General features: G+C 42.0%; 1 protein-coding gene across 6 annotated transcripts in view; it reads right to left on the bottom strand.

Annotated features, from left to right (window-relative positions):
* Window positions 1-21386, bottom strand: part of nfyc (nuclear transcription factor Y, gamma) — a 91142-nt gene extending 69756 nt beyond the window's left edge. For 3 of the 6 annotated variants that reach the window (XM_072548630.1, XM_072548635.1, XM_072548636.1), the window contains exon 1: window positions 21266-21386. The gene's annotated coding sequence lies outside the window, so the exon portion shown is untranslated. Of the gene's footprint in view, window positions 1-4513; window positions 4580-9668; window positions 9982-21265 lie in introns of those variants that run through there. The other 3 variants (XM_072548632.1, XM_072548634.1, XM_072548631.1) reach the window with 3 other exon arrangements.
* Between the last annotated feature and the right edge of the window lie 2101 nt (window positions 21387-23487).

Raw genomic sequence — 23487 nt, 5'->3', positions numbered from 1 at the left:
TCATTACAAGAGGATTGAGTTCAGAAGTAGGGATAACTTATTGCAGTTATGCAGGGTTTTGGTGAGACCTGAAGTATTGGATGATATTGTTCTCCTTACCAACTAAGCTGGGCAACAGCTACATGCACTCTCAGCACTGCAAGGTTTGTGCACAGCGATTGGCATCAGCATACAGCTTTGACTTCTGGTTCAGGAAGTCGATGCATGCACAGATCTTGGAGGCCCAGGCAGCCGGAAAGAAATTAGAGGGAATGCTGCTTACGACATAAGGAAGAATACTTGCTATACGTGGAGTGCAGTGTAGATTCATTAGGCGGCAAGGTGGCTCAGTGGTTAGCACCGCTGCCTCACAGCATCAGGGACCTGGGTTCGATTTCAGCCTCAAGCAACTGCCTGTGTGGGGTTTGCACATTCTCCCTGTGTCTGCATGGGTTTCCTCCGGGTACTCCGGTTTCCTCCCACAATCCAAAAGATGCACTGGTTAGGTGAATTGGTTATGTTAAACTGCCCAGTGTTCAGGGATGTGTAGGTTGGGTGTGTGGGTCGAAGTAAATGTAGAGTTATCGGATAGGGGAGTGCATCTGGGCGGGTTGCTCTTCGGAGGGTCAGTGTGGACTTATTGGGCCTAATGGCCTGTTTCCACACTGTGGGGATTCTATGATATCAGGGAGTGCAGGATTGTGCTAGAAGAGATTGGTTTGACTGGGCCTGTAATTCAGCTACGTTTAGATGTAGGAGAGGGGATCAGATTAAAACTTTTGAAATTCTAGCAAGGTTAGACAGACTAGATACAGGGAGGATGTTTTCCCTGGTTGGGGAGCTAAAGCTGGGAAGACCGTTTAGGTCTGAGATGAGGAAACAAAAATTTTCACTCACAAGGATAGTGAACCTGCAGATTTCTCTTACACCGAAGGCTGTGGAAGCCAAGTCTCTGAGCATATTCAAGAAAGAGATAAATACCTTTTCAAACTTTAAAGGTATCATGGAGTATGTGGAGAAAACAGGAATATAGCATTGAAATAGAGGATCAGTCCATGATCATATTGAATGGCAGAACAGGCCTGATGGAACAAATGGCATACTACTTCTCGTTCCAATGTTTCTATATAGATCATCATATCCTGAAGGTTTGCAGTCTTGATTCAAAATGGACTGTGATATCAGTATGACATCTGAATGTGCAGAAGTGAGTGGTGTACATTCCAAATGCTTAACAATACTGGATCAGGTAAGGCTAAAACAAAACAAATTTGTCAACTGCTCTTAATGAGGACAGTTCATCTCTTAATTTTCCTCAAGGTAACAGCATAGACTCAACAGATATGCAGAGTATCGAGGTGGTGTGGTACAATGGGAGCAGCACCACCTATAATTGCTGTGTACTGAGAAGGTCACAGAAACTGGACTTTTCAGACATGAAGCAATTTGAAGACACATACTTTGGGATTATGTTACAGACAAATAGCTATCTTGGATAAATTGCAACTCCAACGGGAAATGTTAAGATGCAGCACAGAAACAGTTGCTGTAGTAATGGATTCTACTTGTATTGAACAACTGTACTGTGAGTACAACATTAAGACGACTGCTATGAAACACAGAATGTTAAATTTGCAAGTAAAGAGAAATACACTGAATTCTAAGCAAGGTGTCAAAACTAGAAATAGCAAGATAGTGAGATAGCAATAAAACAGAAGGAGACAGAAACATCTGGATTTTACTGAGTATTTTGTCATTAACTTTCTACTCAATAAGACAATGTCATAATCAAACCTCAACTGACTTTCACACTCATGTCCTTCATCTTCCTACCATTGTAGAGATACTGCTGTTAAACTAAAACTAGGAAGTTCATTATACATAGCTGGTACTTATACAATATTAGGGTAGTTACAGTTTTTTCTTTCTTCTCCTTACTACATGCACATGTTCTCCCCTTAGTCCACCTGCTCACTGTATCAATGCAGATGCTGGACTATGAACAATTATTTAACAGAAGGAGCCAGAAGCCACAGGCACCAGACTTTGACAACACAAAAAACTTAGATTCTGGTGTTCAAATGAGGCTGCTTTATGAATAGGAAATTAAGGAAATCAACGTGTTGGGATACAAGGGTTAGAGAGGAGTAATGGGGAATGCTTTATAGAAAGCTCACGTGGACTCAACAACCCACTCAGTGGCCTCCCGTGTTGGAACCATTATGAATCATTGAGTGTGTTCGTGGTGCCAGTTCTGTTAGGGAGTGCATTGCAGGTTTTGTCCCAACAATGATGAATGTTAGATCTGCAAGTAATGAGAAATACACTGAATTTCTAAGCAAGGTGTCAAAGCTTGAAATAGCATGATGAGATAGCAAGAAAACAGAAGGACAAAGAAACTTCTCAGGTTTTAGTCCAATCAATGATCAATGGACAGCAATGTACTTCTGAGTCAGATGCTGAGAGATCTGCAGGGGAATTTGCAGGTGGCATTCCCATGCAGATTCTGGGTATGGCCTCCTTGATAATAGAGGTCATGGGTTTGGAAGATGCTGTCAATGGCAAATTGTTTTCTTGTAGGTGGTACACACTGTGTAGCAGTGAGGGATGGAGTGAACATTTAAAAGTGGTGAGTGGACTGTCAATCAAACAAGCTGCTTAGTTCCAGCTGATATCACGACTGAGTGTTGTTGGAGCTGCAATCATCGAGGCAAGTGGAGAGTCTTCCATTAAGCTCCAGATTTTTGCCTTACAGTGCACAGGATCAGGGCAGTTAGAAAGAGTTACTCACTGCAGAATTCCCAGCCTCTGACTTCTCTTGTAGCCAGAGTATTAAATGTGGCTGGCAGAGTTAAATATCAGATTAATTATCATCAACTGGATGTTGTTAGAACATAGAACAGTACAGCACAGAACAAGCCCTTTAGCCCACGATGTTGTGCCGACCACTGATCCTCATGTATGCACCCTCAAATTTCTGTGACCATATGCATGTCCAGCAGTCTCTTAAATGTCCCCAATGACCTTCCTTCCACAACTGCTGCTGGCAACGCATTCCATGCTCTCAAAACTCTCTGGGTAAAGAACCCGCCTCTGACATCCCCTCTATACTTTCCTCCAACCAGCTTAAAACTATGACCCCTCGCGTTAGCCATTTCTGCCCTGGGAAGTAGTCTCTGGCTATCGACCCTATCTATGCCTCTATCATTATCTTGTATAGCTCAATTAGGTCCCCTCTCCTCCTCCTTTTCTCCAATGAAAAAAGTCCGAGTTCAGTCAACCTCTCTCATAAGATAAGCCCTCCAGTCCAGGCAGCATCCTGGTAAACCTCCTCTGAACCCTCTCCAAAGCATCCATATCTTTCCTATAATAGGACGACCAGAACTGGACGCAGTATTCCAAGTGCGGTCTAACCAAAGTTTTATAGAGCTGCAACAAGATCTCACGACTCTTTAACTCAATCCCCCTGTTAATGAAAGCCAAAACACCATATGCTTTCTTAACAACCTTGTCCACTTGGGTGGCCATTTTAAGGGATCTATGTACCTGCACACCAAGATCCCTCTGTTCCTCCACACTGCCAAGAATCCTATCCATAATCCTGTACTCAGCTTTCAAATTCGACCTTCCAAAACGCATCACCTCGCATTCATCCAAGTTGAACTCCATCTGCCACCTCTCAGCCCATCTCTGCATCCTGTCAATGTCCCACTGCAGCCTACAACAGCGCTCTATACTGTCAACGACACCTCCAACCTTTGTGTCGTCTACTAACTTGCTGACCCATCCTTCAATCCCCTCATCCAAGTCATTAATAAAAATTACAAATAGTAGAGGCCCAAGGACAGAGCCCTGTGGAACACCACTCACCACAGACTTCCAGGCAGAATACTTTCCTTCTACTACCACTCGCTGTCTTCTGCTGGCCAGCCAATTCTGTATCCAGACAGCTAAGTTCCCCTATATCCCATTCCTCCTGACTTTTTGAATGAGCCTACCATGGGGAACCTTATCAAATGCCTTGCTGAAGTCCATATACACCACATCCACAGCTCGACCCTCATCAACGTTTCTAGTCACATCCTCAAAGAACTCGATAAGGTTTGTCAGGCATGACCTGCTCCTCACAAAGCCATGTTGACTGCATTTAATCAAGCCATGCTCTTCCAGATGATGCAGGAGATTCAATGTTGGTAATGCCATTGAATTACATGGGAAGATAACTAGGTTTTATTTTGTCAAAGATGATCACTGTCTGGCACCTGTGTGATATAAATGTTTTTCAGTTCTTGCTGCATGTAGACAAAGGATGCATCAATACCCAAAAAGTTCTGAATTGTACTGTGCACTGAATGACCTCATGTGCCTGACAGGAGTTACTACTATGCTGCTTTACTTGGATATTTATAGCAGTTCTGGACTGGGCAAGACATTTAAGAGTTATATGGTGCTTAACCATAAACACATTTAAATTTTGTGCTTTACTTGCAAACTAAGAAAGAAAATCTTTCCTTCGAAAAGAAATATTGTATACCTTGATTCAGACGAAAGGCTGATCAATGGGGCAGCAACAACCTAGAATGAGCCCAACACAAGAAAGCTGAAAGAGAGAAAAGGCTGTATTGGAAACAGAAGTATAAATATGCTGACACCTGTAGGTTGTCAAGATACTTTGACATTTGAGCTGCAGCAAAAAGCTTGTTTAGCAAGTCAAATTTTCCAATCTTGCGACATTCAAAGTGACTGCAACTTTCAATATGGGATTATAAATTAACAGGTTCCCACTACATACACTGAATATTTTGCACTCCGTCTTATTGTCAAGGTCAGGAACATATATACTAGTTTATATGCATAGCCAGCAGAGTTTTCTATCTAGTAAAGCACTCTTACGTCTGACAAAGGATAAAGTTCCTCTGTGTACTTCAATCTCTACTGCAACAGTTATTTCCATACTTCCTCCAAGTTGTCTTAATTGGAACTAATTTTATAAGTAGTGTTGTGAGTTTGTAGCCTGCTCACCAAGGGATCAGACCACTTAAAACTCAAAAGAATTTTGCTGCAAGCTCTAAAGCTAATCAGTCCAAAGAAACCTTGCATTTAAATATAGTTTCTTTATCTCAAATATTTCGGCTTCCTTAATGTATGCTGCATTAATTGGAGGCTTTAGTCACTTATAAGCACAAATGCAGCTGCACAACATAATTCACAAATAGCAATGAGATATATAACTAATTTGGAGGAGCACTGTTAACCTGGATGCTGCTCTTCTTCTTCATCAGACTGCACATCAGTATCTTTTAATACAACATCGTTGGATCAATATTCTGCTTTTAACGTCACATCTAAAGCATGAAACTCTTAGCTGTAATAGTTGGCCCAGTTTTTGCACCAGTGGGACTTGACGCTAAATTTCATGATGTGGATGCAATTGGGTTAAAGTAACATTTGTAATGTGATATCCCTTTTCTACGATTGAAATTACAATGTCAGATATTAAGCCATAACTGCAAACTATTTGCATTTTGATTTTAAGTTCTCAAACAAACATTTTTCAGTATGCTCCAAGAGGTGACTGGTCATTCAGTAATTCTTACTCTTTATGCTTAGTGTAACTGGCAATCAAAGTAAGTACTCTTACATATGAACAAAGGGTGGAGTGGCAGGTATTGAAGGGGTAGTTTGTAAGAGAAAGAGCGAGAGCGAGAGAGAGTGAGTGAGAGAGCAAGTGAGACATCAATGACATACATTAAAAATGAAATCTCAACAGCACATCCTACTGTCAGCTACAACAACTTTAAGTATATATATTCACAATATTTAATGATACAACATTTCTATGTATACAATACTGTAGTACCGCTGGGAGGTAGTGTACACTGGTTTCGGCCATAACCCTGGAAGTTCATGCAAAGTAGTCAACATATCAGTGCAAAGAGCATTCAGCAACACTCTTCTCTGCTCTCCAAAACATCAACTAACTTCCAATAATGGGTAACAAAGCAATTTGGCATTTGAGGAAATGGGGCTAATTCAATTGCTAACACAGGAAGACACCCAACGTCTGACTAAAAATACACAGCTGAAATTTGTCAAAATTACACAGAATACACATCATTTCAGGAATTTGGACTTGCTATTAACTATCTAGAATTATATTGTAACCGCAACAATCCAGAATGCATGCAACCAAGGCATTACTGGATACTGGAATTTTGTTTACAAAATTTCAGAATGCTTAACCATATGAACCAGAAAAATGCAAATATAAACATTAAAAACAGAAAAGCATCACAAAGCAGTATGCATCTTGTGTTTCTGCTCCCAAAATACTACACTAAAATGACAGTTATTTGGGTCTGCTCAAAAGGTTCTGAACAACTGGTGCTTCCAAATAAATTTAGAGACAGGAGAGGTTAGTGTACCAGTGAATCTCTCTCCTCTCACTATTTTGCTTTTATGATTTGTTGACCATTTGATGCATGAGCCCAATTAGAGAGCAGGTAATGTGAATTTTCATTTGTCAACATGAGTGTAAAAACTTTGTAAACACGCTGCTCTCCTACCACAGAAAATTATAAGGCAGAGTAAGAGGTGAAATTATCCCTTGGTCACCTTTTAAAAGGTTGTTCATGTCAAAAAGCAAAAACTTGACTCTGACCATCTACATGCACCTGAAGTATGAATATTATTACATTAACTTTGATAATGAGAGCTAAGCATTAGCAGTGAGATTATCTGAACGTTAGTCAATTATAGTATGCTCTCAGTAAATGAATTAACCACTCGATCAATATAAAATCTAACTTGTTATGGAGTAGTCAAAGATCTAGGGCCTTCTGGGTAATACTCATCCCATCTTACAATTATAAACAGTTTCAAGCAAGGAGGTTAGTAATGCAGACACCATGATGAAGGAATTCTGTGAATATCCTCCTTTCCGCCTCGCCTCCCCACACCCCACCATCAAAAAAAGTCCTAGGCAAATCAATACCACCAACGTTAGATTGGCTGTAATACAAAGAGATATGATGTGGGAGGGTTTTGGACAGTCCTGGCATTTCCCACAATGAAATGTTATCTTTGATCATTATATTATAGAACATCATGCCTCCAGATAGGCGATTGGTACGCACATGGTAACATTTTTATACTGCACTTAGCAAAAAACTTATCTTGCTAGTGTAAGAATTACATGTACAGGTATATTCTGACATTGTCAAAATAGTGTGGGTTGCAATGTAAATAATAAGACACTAAGTGGAACCTCCAGCAATGAACAGAATCAGGGAAAAGTTGAAGAAAAACAGTAAAACACTAACTCAGAGGATTTGAAAGTCTGGGACTGAGGGTCAACTGTAATGTACTTTTATCTTAGCCTGCTGGACACACTTTCCTCATTCCTGAAGAAGGGCTCATGCCTGAAACGTCGATTCTCCTGCTCCTTGGATGCTGCCTGACCTGCTGTGCTTTTCCAGCAACACATTTTCAGCTCTGATTGCCAGCATCTGCAGTCCTCACTTTCTCCTGTAATGTACTTGAGACAATTAAATGTTCCTGGGGATAGAACCGACCAAGAAATATTCTAAGAATGTTTGTAGATGGAGCTGATCAGAAACAAATGTTAATTGGACTCAACAACCTATTTACTTTACATCCCCTTATTTAATCCACAAGAAACAAATGCCCAATATAGATGTGGCTTCCTCTGTATTTTAATAGGCAAATCTTGGACTTTGGAGGGACACCATTCTGAATGGTACAACATATATTCAGCACAGTGGCAGTGAGTTACACATCATAGAATCTTCTAAAGAATTAATTCACACCTATGTGAATTATGTATACCAACTGTGATTCCAAACCACATGAAGTTTACCAGAAAAAAACAACAATGTTAGGAGCAGGAAGAGGCCATTTGACCCCTCAAACTTGCTCTGCCAAAGCTCATGGTTACAGGTCACCTGCATTGAGTTCCACTGTTCCATTTACCCCTACCAACCTTTGATTCCCTTACTCAAAAAAATTATTTACTTCCACCTTGAAAATATTCAGTGATCCCTGCCTCTACTGGCCTCTGAGTAGGCAGTCCTGAAGAGGTAACATATCTCATAACAGTATCACTGCAGCACTGTCAATTTTTTAAAAAATGAGTGAAAACTTACAAAGAACATTTTAAACCATATCCAAGTGCTAGTTTTGTACAATTATCCCAACAAATTTATATATTTTCAACTCTTTACTTGTTCTTGTAACCAAATCTGCCATAGGCAAACTACGCGAGGTCAACTCTCATCTTAAGTGTGTACGCAGTAGCTCGTATCACAAGAAATCAGCAACAAGCGTGCAGTTGTTCCTTGATGGCCACAATTTCTTTAAAAATGTTTTCAGCATATTACAACAATTTATTTACCATAATAAAATCAATCACCTTAAATTACCAGTTATTTTCAGAAATTGAAACCATGCATCCATATTACAAAATATACAGAGGATAATTATATTCAAGATAGAAAATCCCTGCAAAGTTATTAAATATTTTGCAAGTGTAACAAAATTCTTTCATAGTACCCATTCCCACTCAATGGTATAATCATACCCTTTGAACAGCTATCAAGCAACTGCATCTCAAGGTCACTTATTTTCAGTTCAAGGCCCAGCTACGCCAACTTCAGACATACTTTGTCAAACCCTTCACAACAAGAACAAAACAGACCGCAATTCTAACAGTACACAGATAAGAGTCCTAATGAGTTTTTAGAAAAAAAAAGAGTAAAAGCATTTTAGTTACTACTCCTTCCATGTCACTTGTGGCTGTGTTACAATACTTAGTTTAAGAGGCATTGACTAGCTGAGCTATTCCAAGCCAACATTCCAGTGACCTTCACACAATTCTCAAGTCAACCACGCACAGGACAGGGCACTCGTCTGTTCCTCTCCTGTAACATGTTGCCTATGTAACAGAGGAAAGACTAGCAAACTTCGATCATTGTCCTAGATAAGAAGGACAAAACTGTACGACAGCAATATAAACTGATTTCTAATTAAAAAGAACAAGACAATTAAGAAAGAGACTGTCATCTGAGGATAGCCGCAGAATTTCTAAACAGTCTAGTTCGCAAACATACAATTTTGAACGAAACTGTCATCAAGTTTTGATATATTGTGTAAAGTCTGTTGACCAGGTTTGGTTTGAACGTACTCTCTATATCAACTCTAGTACACTGGAAATCCAAAATAATACTGACATACTGGACTTAAAACAAAAATTCAAATGTTTATGGGAGTATAGGAATAAGAAATCAAAAGTAGGACATTTTCATTACACCCACATATTGAACTTGGGTATCGTTTACTTGTAGTTAAGAAAAAAAAATCTACTTAACAATCTTTCCTCTCTAGAAGTAAATCAAAACAAACGTCTGAATGGCCTTTCCTTTAACAACCACTGTCTACTCACTAGCCCTTGAGGAATTCAAGGTTGCTCAAAGCCCTTCGATTACTTGACTGCGATTTGTAAAGAAGCAGAATGCTGAAGGACACAGCCGAAAATGTTAGAACAACAGTCAGACCAGCAGGATTTTGTTTCGACTAAATTTTGAGAGGGAAACCCAGAACCTTGCGAATCCACGACAGTATCTGTGCAGTCGTTCACTCATTTTGATTGGAAAAAAAAATCTCATACTTACCCCAACATCCAGCTTCATAGTACGAATGTACTCTTTCCCCTCCAGGTCCGGAAGGAGAGGAAAAGGAGCAGTGGAAGACACTCCTAGGCTCCAAAAAAAAGGAGGCCAGCAATCAAAAAGCTTCTCAAATGCAGAGAGCCCCAAACGCAGCTGCAGTGCAATGCAGACAGGACACATTGTAAAGTAGAAAGCTTGGTGCTCTGAAGCCAGTAAATGAATGCATTCGCCATTTTTCTTTGTCTTTCACTTGACCCCTGTCTCAGTGATAAACTCACTACAACAAACCTGCAGCCTTTTTTCCCCCACTGGCAAGTGAAGGCTGAAACTCAGCCCAACCTGCTACTCGTGAAAGACCCGCCTCCCCGGTACAGTGACCTGCCATTGGAACACCATCTCACCCTTCCCCTGGGTGCTATATCCTGATTGGATAGTGGACACGCCAATCCGCTGGCCATTTGACACTTCCGGTTTCAGGTTCGGTTGCCCGACAGAATAGGGGTCAGAGGAGATAGGGGAGGCCTGGATCGGCAAAGGAGACATTCAACGAAAGCATTGAATTGTATCATGATACAATTGTAGGATCGTGTGAACAAAAGGTCGGAGTGTTTTTGCAATTAAACCAATCAGTAAATTGTCTGTTTATTAGCCTTGTGTATTTGCACATTTCCCCTTGGCAATACATGTAGATTCCATTGCCGACATCACCGTGTAACCTTGCTTTGTTTCTCTCCTCTTTCATAGCGAAGAGGATTTTTTTTGCAAACTTTCCACTGCTTTTCCCCTTCATCAAGCAAATCCCGCCCCACGCACTCTCAGATTGGTCCGAACGGGGTTGCAAACATTCCATTCCAGCGCCGCCTAGTATTCGATTGGCGAGAAGCTACATCAATCATTGCAAAGAGATCGCGTCATCATGAGGGCTCTTTCCCCATTTATCTTTACCGAAATCTCCAAAACATTGAACGAGACCAGATCTTGAAGTTAATGTTGCTCAAACAATTTTGCTAAAACTAAACGCCGCTGCCATAAGTAACAGAGGCGACATAAACAAGAAAGATGTTCTTAAGAATATCTAAACACGCCATTCAATACACAACTCATTTATCTACAAAAATGTTGACCAAAGTGATCCTATTATCTGTCTCCGACATAAAGAATTCCATTCTTGGGCAGATTCTTAATCCGGTAACAATCAAGTTAACGACTACCAGGGTCAGACAGGTCAACTACAGGCAAAACACTAGAACCAGCAGGGCCAAACAAAAACCAGAGTCAGACAGGCACCCACAGGCACAATACATGTGCAGGGATTTGACACGACAACGGCAGACAGGATTGCATAGATAAATTACTGGACCCAGCAACACTGGCATTAGACAAGGCAACTGGAGGCACACATGAAGATCAGACAAGGCAAGGATACATACAGCAGCACCATAATCAGTTAATGGTAGGCCAGAAGGGATAATATCCTGAAATGTCCTGAAGCCAAAAGTAAGCAACAACATTTAGTTATGCCAGCAGCTAGTCACTAATAACAAACGTTCACAAACAAAAACAGGACTTGCCAAAAAATCTCAGCAGGCCTGGCAGCATCTGTGAAAATAAATCAGAGTTAATGGTTCAGGTCTGGTGACCCTTCCTCAGAATCGGACCGAAATATTAACTCTGCTTTCTCTGCACAGATCCTGCCAGACTTGCTGAGCTTTTCCAGCAATTTCTGTTTTTCAGCATCCATAGTTCTTTCAGTTTTAATAACAAGCGTTCATCTCCTTGATTTATTAATCCCAGTTGGGGCAAATATGCAGTGACGTTTGGTGCAGAAACTGATGCAATCATATTCAAAAAAAAAGTGTCTCTATTTATTACTGCCATAAATGTAATAATCTAGCCTAATAGATATCATAAGATATGCAGCATGGAAATAGGCCATTCGGATCAACCGTCAAAGGGATAAATACATTTTTTTTGGCTAATGCAGCACAATTCAAAGCTGTTCAGATCTAAAAATGATTCACACTGAATCTAATTGGAAAAACAATCTGGCAGTTATATCAATTAGCTAAATTATAATTCAGACAACATAAGAGTTACTCATGTGAATACTGACCCCTATACTTACAACACTGACAGCTGAGCTTCATCATCTTACATCAAATATAAAATGTAAGAGAATATTAAAAAATTGATTTCTTCTAAACCAGAAAACCTTGAATGATGGGCATGCTAATCTCATTGATAAGCATCACTTGTTGAATCAGATTACTGCAGAAGCTATCAGTAAACATAAAACTTGAAACCTATTTGATTGGTGTTCCAAATCTCATCAACTGCACTTCCAGAGTTAAGTCATGTTTATATGTGTTTATTAGTTCCTTCTGTACTCTGTACATCACTTACTAAAGAACATGCACTTTAAAATGCATTAACATAACACCTTTCACATTCCAAAACCGTTTACAGTCAATTTCAAAGTGTATTGCTCCTTTAATAAAGTGGACACAACAAAATCCAAACTAGCAAAGTGATGAATGCCATCTTAAGTGAGAGGGGTTGTTTGAGGATAAACACTGGTCAGGGCATTTAAGAGAACTTCCACATGTTCCTTTGAAATGTTATCATGAAACCATTTCCAAATGGAAACTCCAGGAAAGGTAGCAGAGGGAGGCAGATAGTGCAGGAGTCTCCTATGGCTATCCCCATTTCAAATAAGTATGCTAGTTTGGAAAATGTAGGGTGTGATGGACTCTCTAACAGCACTAACAGCCAAGTTTCTGGTATTAAGACAGGCTGTAATGAAATGAGGGGTACATTGGGTTCCAAGCGATCGATTGTGTTAGGGGACTTCCTAGGAAGAGGCGCAGACATACGTTTCTGTGGCCAGTAGCGAAAACTCAGAATGGTGTGCTGCCTCCCTAGTGCCAGGATCAAGGATGGCTCAGGGAGGGTGTAGAATATTTTCAAAGGGGAGAGGGACCAGCAGGAGGTCATTGTACACATTGGAACCAAGGACATAGGGAGGGAAAAAGGATGAGATTCTGAAGGGAGAATCTAGAAAGTTAGGCAGGAATTTTAAAAGGAGGTCCTTGCGGGTAGTAATATCTGATCTACTCCCGGTGCCGCGAGCTAGTGAGGGTAGGAATAGGCGGATAAAGCAGATGGAATGTGTGGCTGAGGAGCTGGTGTATGGGAGAAGGATTCACATTTTTGAATCATTCGAATCTTTTCTGGGGTAGAAGTGACCTATACAAGAAGGATGGATTGCAACTGAATTGGAAGGGGACTAATAATACTGGCAGGGAGATTTGCTAGAGCTACTCAGGAGGATTTAAACTAATAAGGTGGGGGATGGGACCCAGAGAGATAGTGAGGAAAGAGATCAATCTGAGACTGGTACAGTTGGGAAAGAAGCGAGTCAAACAGTCAGAGCAGGCAGGGACAAAGCAGAGAACAAGGTAGGACTGATAAATTAACTGCATTTATTTCAATGCAAGAGGCCCGACAGGAAAGACAGATGAACTCAGGGCATGGTTAGGAATATGAAACTGGGACATCATAGCAATTACAGAAATGTGGCTCAGTGATGGACAGGACTGTCAGGTAATGTTCCAAGATACAAAGGCTACAGGAAGGACAGAAAGAGAGGCAAGAGAGGAGGGGTAGTGGCATTTTTGATAAGGGATAAAATTACAGCTGTACTTAAGGAGGATATTCCCAGAGATACATCCAGTGAAGTTATTTGGGTGGAAGTGAGAAATAAGAAAAGTATGATCACCTTATTGGGATTGTATTATAGACCCCCTAATAGTCAAAGGGAAACTGAGAAACAAATAGATAACTGAAATCTCCTTACAAATAAGAATAATAGGGTGGTTGTGATAGGGGATTTTAACTTTCCAAACATAGACTGGGACTGCCACAGTGTTAGGGTTTAGATGGAGAGGAATTTGTTAAGTGTGTACAAGAAAATTTTCTGATTCAGTAGTGGATGTATCTACTCGAGAAGGTGCAAAACTTGACCTACTGTTGAGAAATAAGGCAGGGCAGGTGACTGAGGTGTCAGTGGAGGAGCACTTTGGGACCAGCAAACATAATTCTATTAGTTTTAAAATAGTGATGGAAAAGGATAGACCACATCTAAAAGTTGAAGTTCTAAATTGGAAGAAGGTCAAATTTGATGGTATTAGGCAAGAACTTTCAAAAGCTGATTGGAGGAAGATGTTTGCAGGTAAAAGGGACAGCTGGAAAATAGGAAGCCTTCAGAAACAAGATAACAAGAGTCCAGAGACAGTATATTCCTGTTAGGGTGAAAGGAAAGGCTGGTGGTGTAGGGAATGCTGGGTGACTAGAGAAATTGAGGGTTTGGTTAAGGAAAAGCAGGAAGCATATGCCAGTCTAGATCGAGTGAATCCTTAGAAGAGTATAAAGGCAGTCGGAGTGTACTTAAGAAGGAAATTAGGAGGGCAAAAAGGGGACATGAGATAGCTTTGTCAAATAGGGTTAAGGAGAATCCAAAGGGTTATTACAAATTCATTAAGAATAAAAGGGTAACGAGGGAGAGAATAGGGCCCCTCAAAGATCAGCAAGGCAACCTTTGTGTGAAGCCGCACGAGATGGTGAGATACTACTAGGGAAGTGATTGCTGCGCCTCTTGCTGAGATATTTGTATCATCTATAGTCACAGGTGAGGTGCTGGAAGACTGGAGGTTGGTTAACGTGGTACTACTATTTAAGAAAGGTGGTAAGGACCAGCCAGGGAACTGTGGACGTTGAGCCTGATGTCAGTGGTGTGCAAGTTGTTGGAGGGAATCCTGAAGGACAGGATTTGCACGTATTCGGAAAGGCAAGGACTGATTCGGGATTGTCAACATGGCTTCGTGCGTAGAAAATCACATCTCACAAACTTGATTGAGTTTTTTGATGACGTAACAAAGAAGATTGATGAGGGCAGAGCAGTGGACGTGATCTATATGGACTTCAGTACGGCTTTTGACAAGGTTCCCCATGGGAGACTGGTTAGCCAGGTTAGATCTCATGGAATACAAGGAGAACTAGCCATTTGGATACAGAACTGGCTCAAAGGTAGAAGACAGAGGGTGGTGGTGGAGGGTTGCTTTTCAGACTGGAGGCCTGTGACCAGTGGAGTGCCACAAGAATCGGTGCTGGGTTCACTACTTTTCATCATTAATATAAATGATTTGGTTGTGAGCATAAGAGGTATAGTTAGTAAGTTTGCAGATGACACCAAAATTGAAGGTGTAGTGGACAGCAAAGGAGGTTACCTCAGATTACAATGGGATCTTGATCAGATGGGCCAATGGGCTGAGGAGCAGCAGATGGAGTGTAATTTAGGTAAATGCGAGGTACTTCATTTTGGGAAAGCAAATCTTAGCAGGACTTATACACCTAATGGTTAGGTCCGAGGGAGTGTTGCTGAACAAAGAGACCTTGGAGTGCAGGTTCATAGCTCCTTGAAAGCAGAGTCGCAGGTAGGTAGGATAGTGAAGAAGGCGTTTGGTAAGCTTTCCTTTATTGGTTAGAGTATTGAATAAAGGAGTTTGGGAGGTCATGTTGCAGCTGTACAGGACATTGATTAGGCCACTTTTGGAAATATTGTATGCAATTCTGGTTGCCTTCTCGTCAGAAGGATGTTGTGAAATTTGAAGGAATTCAGAAAAGATTTACAAGGATGTTGCCAGGATTGGAGAATTTGAGCTACAGGGAGAGGCTAAATAGGCTGTGGCTATTTTCCCTGGAGCGTCAGAGGCTGAGGGGTGACCTTTGAGGTTTAGAAAATCATGAAGGGCATCAATAGGATAAATTGACAAAGTCTTTTCCTTGAGGTGAGGAAAAATATAAAATAGACCTAAGAGACACCTTTTTCATGCAGAGGGTGGTGCATGTATGAAATGAGCTGCCAGAGGAAGTGGTGGAGGCTGGTACAATTGCAACATTTAAAAGGCATCTGGATGGGTATATGAATAAGAAAGGTTTAGAGGGATACAGACAAAGTGCTGACAAATGGGACTAGATTGGGTTAGAATATCTGGTCAGCATGGATGAGTTGGACAGAAGGGTCTGTTTCCATGCTGTACATTTCTATGACTCTATGACACAGAACTTTGGATATCTTAAAATGTCTCTGATAGTGCAGCACTCCTTCATTGCCACACTGGCATATCTGTCTTGATTTTGTGCTCATATCTTTGGAGAAGGAGTTGATCACACAACTTTTGCAAGAAGCAAAAATGCTGTCCACTGATTCACATCTGTCTCTCTTTTTTAGATTAGATTCCCTACAGTGTGGAAACAGGCCCTTCGGCCCAACCAGTCCACACCAACCCATTTCCCCCTGACCAATGCACCTAACACTGTGGGCAATTTAGCATGGCTAATTCACCTGATATGCACATTTTTGAATTGTGGGAGGAAACCCACGCAGACACAGGGAGAATGTGGCTGAGATTGGAATTGAACCTGGGACCCTGAAGTGCTAACCACTGAGCCACTATGCTCATGCCAAGTACTTATTACATATTGTTGCTGTTATTTTATAGGCCAATGCAGCTATCAATTTGCATATTGTAAAGTCCCACAAACAGCAAGGAGTGTCAACCTAGATTGTAGGTAGTCTTGGAGAACAGCTTAAACTCATGACTCTTCAGAGATTGTGTGTGGTGACCAAAGCCAATGTTAGGCCACTGTTGGAATATTGTGTGCAATTCTGGTCTCCTTCCTATCAGAAAGATGATGTGAAACTTGAAAGGGTTCAGAAAAGATTTACAAGGATGTTGCCAGGGTTGGAGGGTTTGAGCTATAGGGAGAGGTTGTACAGGCTAGGGCTGTTTTCCCTGGAGCGTCGGAGGCTGAGGGGTGAGCTTATAGAGGTTTACAAAATTATGAGGGGCATGGATAGGATAAATAGACAAAGTCTTTTCCCTGGGGTCGGTGACTCCAGAACCAGGGGGCATGGGTTTAGGGCGAGAGGGGAAAGATATAAAAGAGACCCAAGGGCAACGTTTTCACACAGAGGGTGGTACATGTATAGAATGAGCTGCCAGAGGAAGTAGTGGAGGCTGGTACAATTGCGACATTTAAAAGGCATTTGGATGAGTATATGAATAGGAAGGGTTTGGAGGGATATGGGCCAGGTGCTGGCAGATGGGACTAGGTTGGGTTGGGATGTCTGGTCGGCATGGATGTGTTGGACTGAAAGATCTGTTTCCATGCTGTACATCTCTATGACTCTATAACACATAGGATGATAATGCAAAGTCAGAAACTGCTGGAAAAACGCAAGAGGTCTGGCAGCATTTGAACTGAAGAAGAATCACTGGATCTGAAATCTTCACTCTGCTTCCTTTACATGCTGCCAGACCTGAAATTTTCCAGCAATTTATGATTTTGTTTATGATTTATGATTTTCTAGGATTCGCAATTCAATGGGTTCTTTTTAACCATTAACTGTGCCTGTGACAGTACCCGAACCAATCACCGTCCACAGCATTGGTAGTAATGGATGCACAAAAGAGTACATGTAGTACACTGATAACAAAGTTGCAGGTTTGGTTCACATGGGAATTTGATGCTGAGAAGGAAAGCATTTGGTAGCTGACACCTTTGTTTCCAAGTTCAGACAGTGCAACATTCTATCACTTCAGCCGTGTGTGAATTAATAACTGATTGATTGGTTAATGATCTGTCTAAGTTTTGAATACAGATAATAATTCAGCCCTATAGCCCTCTGCGTTGAAGGCACGTGTCAATATATAAGTATTTCCACGTATTGACTCTCCTCCAAGAAGAAATTCTTCCTCTTCTCTACTTTAAAAGGGCAACCCCTCATTCTGAGATTATGCTTAGTCGCCCTAGACGCTCCCAGAATGAGAAACAACCTTACCACAGTTAAGTTGTCGAGTCCCCAAGGGAAGAGGATCAGCCCAACTTTAACTTTGAGAATGAGAAGGATGAATGAGTGGACAAATTATGGTACATAATGCCATTCCAGCAGGCATTAGGGAAAAGGAACGTGGTAGTGTTAAGAGACAGTGTGATCAGGGAGTGTGTAGTTCTCTAAAGTGTGAATTATACATAGAATCAGGAATAATGTTCTAAGATAATTTAAAATGTTAATGCCCAAATCAATGTTACCTGAGCAACATGCCAATTCACATTAGCACAGGTTGAGCAAAGTATTAAAGCTGCAGCTCAAAGAGAGGTGTGAGAAGAAGGGGGTTTCAATGTATGAGGTGCCAACATCAGTATTCATGGACAGACAAGCTATTCAGTTGGGATGGGCACTACTTAAACTAGGATGATACCAGTGTTCTGATCAGTCACTGAACTAGAACTGTAGATTGGGTTTTATACCAACAGTAGAGGGGAGAGGGAGCAGAGTGTTGGGAGAACCTGAAAAACAAGAAATATTGCAGTGATGTGATAAAGACAAAGTGAGGAGGAGTGAGAACAGAGATGAACATAACTTGTACATCAGTGAATAAGGTAATTGCAGGGAATAGAAGTTAAAAAAAAAATTAGAGGTTGTTTCTCTAAATGCATGAAGCATCTGCAATATGATAGATGAACTATAAGCACAAAGAGAGGAAGAGATTATTTAATCACCAATTCAGAGATATGGTTGCAAGGTGTTTAATGTTGGGAAGTAAGCATTCCAGGATACACAGTATTTTGGAGTTAGCCAGAATACTGGCAGGGATGGGTAGCATTGAAAATAAAGGATGACACAGTGGAAAGTATCTTGTTTGAGAAAATCATCAAATAGAATCGGTGTGGGTGGAAATCAATGTCAGAAAACACTGATGGCATTTTTTTTAGACCCCTGCATCAGTAGGACAGGGCATTAAATGAGAAATTATTGGTGTTGTATTAACTGTGGGGGACTTTATCTCCATATGGGTGACAATAACTAAATTGGCAAAAGTGGTCTAGAATCTTATGGTCTTATGACAAGATGCATTTGTAGAATATTTTTAAGACAGTTTGCTGGACTAATAGATTATGTTACTAACCAGGTTCAAAGCTTAATTATATTTGGTAATGTGTCAGGGTTAATTAATAAATTTTTTTGAGGAATGTGGATGGACATCACTGTCTGGCCAGCATTTTATCATCCACCCCTAGTTGCCAAAGAGAAAGTAGTGACGAGCTGCTTCCTTGAAACACTGCAGACTGCATGCTGTAGGTTGATCAACAATGTCCTTAGGGAAGGAATTCCAGGATTTTGAGCCAGTATTAATGAAAGAATGGTGATATATTTGCAAATCAGGATGGTGAAAGTGTGGTGCTGGAAAAGCACAGCAGGTCAGGTAGCATCCAAGGAGCAGGATAATCAACGTTTCAGGCATAACCCCCTCAAAAAAAATGTTCTTTCTGACGAAGGGCTTATGCCCGAAACGTCAATTCTCCTGCTCCTCAGATGCTGCCTAATCTGCTGTTCTTTTCCAGCACCACACTCTCGACTCTGATCTCCAGCATCTGCAGTCCTCGCTTTCTCCAAATCAGGATGGTGAGTGGCTTGGAGAGGATTCTATAGGTGTTGTTCCTATGAATCTGCTGCCCTTGTCCTTCGAGATGAAAGTGCTCATGAGTTTGGAAGATGCTGTCTATGGATCTTTGGTGAATCTCTGCAGTGCATCTTATGTATAGTACACGCTGCAACATCAGTGGTGAAGGGAGCAGATCCTTGTGGATATGGTGCCAATCAGATGGGCTGCTTTGTCCTGGATGGTGTCAAGCTTCTTCAAATGCTGTTGGAATTGTACCCAACAGGGAAAGTGGGGAATACTATATCACAATCCTGACCTGTGCCTTGTAGATGGTGGACAGGCTTCGGGGAATCAGGAGAGTTACTCGCCTCAATATTCCTAGCCACTGACCTGCTGTTTTATCAACTATGTTTATATGACGAGTTCAACCGTGTTTCTGCTCAGTGCTAACCCTAAAGATATTGGTAGTAGAGGATTCAGTGATGGTAACACTATGGAATGTCAAGGAATGTCAAGGAGAATTAGATTGTCTCTTATTGGAGATGGTCATTGCCACACAAATGTGTGGGGCAACTAAGACATAGCACATGTCAACCCAAGCCAGATCTTGCACTGGAGGGCTGCTTCAGTATCAGAGTGGTAAATGGTGCTGAACACTGCAAATCATCAGCAAACATTCCCATTTCTGACTTATGAGGGAGGGAATAAAACATGCTGTTGGCATCATTCTTCAAATTCAAAAATCACACGACACTGGGTCAGAGTCCAACATGTTTATTTGAAACTGCAAGCTTTCAGAGCTCCCAGTCTTTCCTCAGGTAGCTCCAAAAGTTTGTGGTTTTAAATAAACCTGTTGGACTATAATCTGGTGTCATGTAAGTTTTGACTTTGTCCACACCAGTCCAACACTGGCACCTCCAAATCATCACACTTCAAAGTCACCAACCAGTCAGCCAACTGAGTTAACCAACTCCCTTTTCAGCCATTGCAGTTAATTTCCAGGGTTACGATAAAATCCCACCTTCTCAATCTCATCCCTTGCCTAAGGCACGGTGCTCTTTACTTTAAACTCACCACTAGTTGTCTTTCTCTCCAATGAGAGAGCACCCCTAAGGTCCTCTGGGACTATAGTAACTTATTTCTACTGAATGATCCATTGGGAAATAGTGATTATAATACCAATTAATGCCCTGTTCAGTTTGAAAGCTTCTTCGCACTGAATCCTCCACCATCAATATCCTTAGGGTTACTATTGAGCAGACAGAGACTGGGAATACTGAGGAAAGTAACTCACCTCCTGACTTCCCTACTTCTATCTTAAGAGGTATGGTGAGGAAATACAAACTTGGATTTGATTCCCAAGATCAACCATGATCATATTGAATGATAAAACAGGATAGGCAAGTCATCTGGTGACACATCCCCTTTTCCCATTTACGTTCTTCTGAACTAGCCGTGGGTGACAATGAGCAGCTGAGAAACAGTACACCATCAGTTACACTGGAGAACTGTCCCACTCTGGCATGGTGCACCAGGAGGACTAATGTACAAGTGCAGGACATGCAGTGAGCTTCCCCCTGTATCCCTAAGTCATTTGGTAAGCCCTCTGGCCTAATGCATCCTGCGATCCAATAATCCAGGAACCAGTGCAAGAGCATACAATGAACCAAGACCTTCTCTCTCTCTCACACACACACACACCCTGGATATTTGGTGTCAATCAAAGTGTGTATTGTTGGGGGGAGGGGGGTGCAGGCCCTGACTAACTCCACAACCCGCCGCCTGCCTGTCGGCCGTGTGAAGAGGCCCGTTTCCCTACCACTTCAGAGCGCCTGGATAGCAGGCAGGCTGGCTGCTCAGGGCTCACACCTGAGGCCCAGGCCTCGGGCCCGGGCCCGCGAACCAATAGCGGCCGAAACCCTCAGACCAATCAAACCTCTGACCCGTGTCCACCAATGAGAGCAGCGGCACACCGAGGCGGTGAAAAGATGGCGCCCGAGCAACGGCGGGACGCAGCCCCCTCCCGCCACCTCGCACCCCCCCTTCTCCGTGCCGCGCGCGCCCGCCCCCGGACACAGACCCTGCACTCACCCGGCAGCACGTGGGAGTGCCGCCCTGTCCCAGCTCCTGCCTGCCCGCTTCGCTCGTCTCCTTGTCCCCTCGCTGCCCCACCCCTCCCCCCTCGCGCGGAAACAAGATGGCTCCCGCGTTGCTTCAAGGCGACGGACGAACAGACAGAGACATCTCGCGATAGCTCGGCGCCAACACCCGCTTCTTAAAGGGCCCGATTCGAATTTCTGTAGGCCAACATTAACGTCTCTTAAGGGGAGTTTTGTCCATAGCACAGTTTTGGTGATGGTTGATTGCAGAAGGGAGATATTCAGGCCATTGTTTAAAATTGTACCAGTTAATTACTGTCCGAATATTTTTTCTTCATATTTCCGAGTGAAATGTAATCCATCTATGTTCTGCTGCAGTCTGCCCCTGTCATTCCCACTGTTTATCACCTTCCTAAACATTGTTATCTGAAATATAGAACTGCACAGATTACATAGGAACAGGACCTTCGGCCCATCATATCTGTGCCATTGTAAACAATAGCCTAGATTAGAGTGGAGCTGGAAAAGCACAGCAGGTCAGGCAGCATCCGAGGAGCAGGAAAGTCAACGTTTCAGGCAAAAGCCCTTCATCACCTGCTGTGCTTTTCCAGCCCCACTCTAATCTAACCTCTGATTTCCAGCATCTGCAGACCTCACTTTTGCCTCATTGTGAACAAATGCTCCAGCCAGAGTATGTAAACGAAGTGGATCAATAGTCGTAGTGCTAACTTTTGGGAAACACCAGTGTGTACTTGCCTTCATGGAATTAGATTAGATTACTTACAGTGTGGAAACAGTCCACACCGATGCACAACCCACCCAGACCCATTGTAGAATTGTTGCAGCAGAAAACAAGGCAATAAAGACTGTTAGGAATTAATGACAATCTCAGGGGTTGGGCTGCATTATCAACCATGATAACAGCATTTTGATTTAATTTTGAAAAGCTTCTGTGAAGTTCTGTTGACAGTTTTATTTTTGTTCTTTTTGTTACAGTGTCCCATATGGTGCTATCTAATTTTTAACATTTTTTTTAAGTGCAGAAAGAGGCCATTTAGCAGCCTGGCTTATCTGTACTTACTTTTGGAATGATTGATTTGTCTAACACCACTCATATGCCCTTTCCTTATGGCACTGGTCATTCTTTATTCTCAGATACTGATGTAATTGTCAAAGTCTAAGAGGAATAGTTCTCATTTCAAAGGAGACACCTTTCAGTCAGTGATCTGGCACAGCCTCTGATATCAGTCTAAGGACTTCTGCATTGTCAGTCAGCTCCTTGAGGTAGCACAGTCAGGGAGTCTATAGTTTTATAGTTTAAGGAGTGGGCCACAGTCAGGGAGTTGCACAAAGACCAGTCAGGAGTCTGGTCAGCCAATGGTTGACTGCCCATTCAAATTGATGAAGGGGTAGGCCCAAAGTCACTCCTGGGGGTCTGTCCACAAAAGTCAAATTCAGGTTACCAGGGACTTACTGCTATGGAAAGGAAATTGGGGAACTGGAAGCAATACGATGGGAATTGTGAAGAGGAGCAACTCAGCGTACAACAGGGGAAATAATATAGTATGAAAAGAAAGAAGTAATATAGGGGTGGTTTTCATTTACAGTCAGCAACACCCTTGCTTCAATGGGGCCAGTGCAATACCGTACCTGGCATGTTGATTTAGTATGCTTGGAGCTCAGGCAGTAAAGTGGGCAGATAACAGCTAGATAGACAGTTGGGTGGGAATATGAAGACATTCCAACAGGGTTAGTGAGGAGGACTACCAAGAAGGGAATGTGTACAGTTGGGATTCACCAAATGTAAGAGGCCGAGCTTGTAACTCGGGCATGGAGCACAACTGCTATCCCCTTCCATCGAGCTACAAATAACAAAAGTGCAATGGAGCTGAAAATGGCTGCCACAACACCTGAGTGTGTGGGGTAAGTTTCATTCTCTGAATGTGGGGGCTTCATGTTTGAGAAATGTGAGGCCTTTCAAAGGGTGACAGTACATCCACGTGGTGTACCTTAGACATTAATCCACTGTGTCAATACAGTTCCTGGTTCGAAGCTCTCTTGACCACATTAGACAACATCAGCAATCAGTCTGACTAATGTACAACAATGTACAGTACTATAGACTGGAAAGAATGATCCTAGTTCGATAGATTCGGGGTTGGTTCCTGAGGATTGGAGGGTGGCTAATGTTATACCACTTTTTAAGAAAGGTGG

The sequence above is a fragment of the Chiloscyllium punctatum genome, chromosome 27 (genome assembly GCF_047496795.1).
Source record: "Chiloscyllium punctatum isolate Juve2018m chromosome 27, sChiPun1.3, whole genome shotgun sequence".
Lineage (NCBI taxonomy): Eukaryota > Metazoa > Chordata > Chondrichthyes > Orectolobiformes > Hemiscylliidae > Chiloscyllium > Chiloscyllium punctatum.
This window is presented reverse-complemented; position numbering and strand designations above follow the sequence as displayed.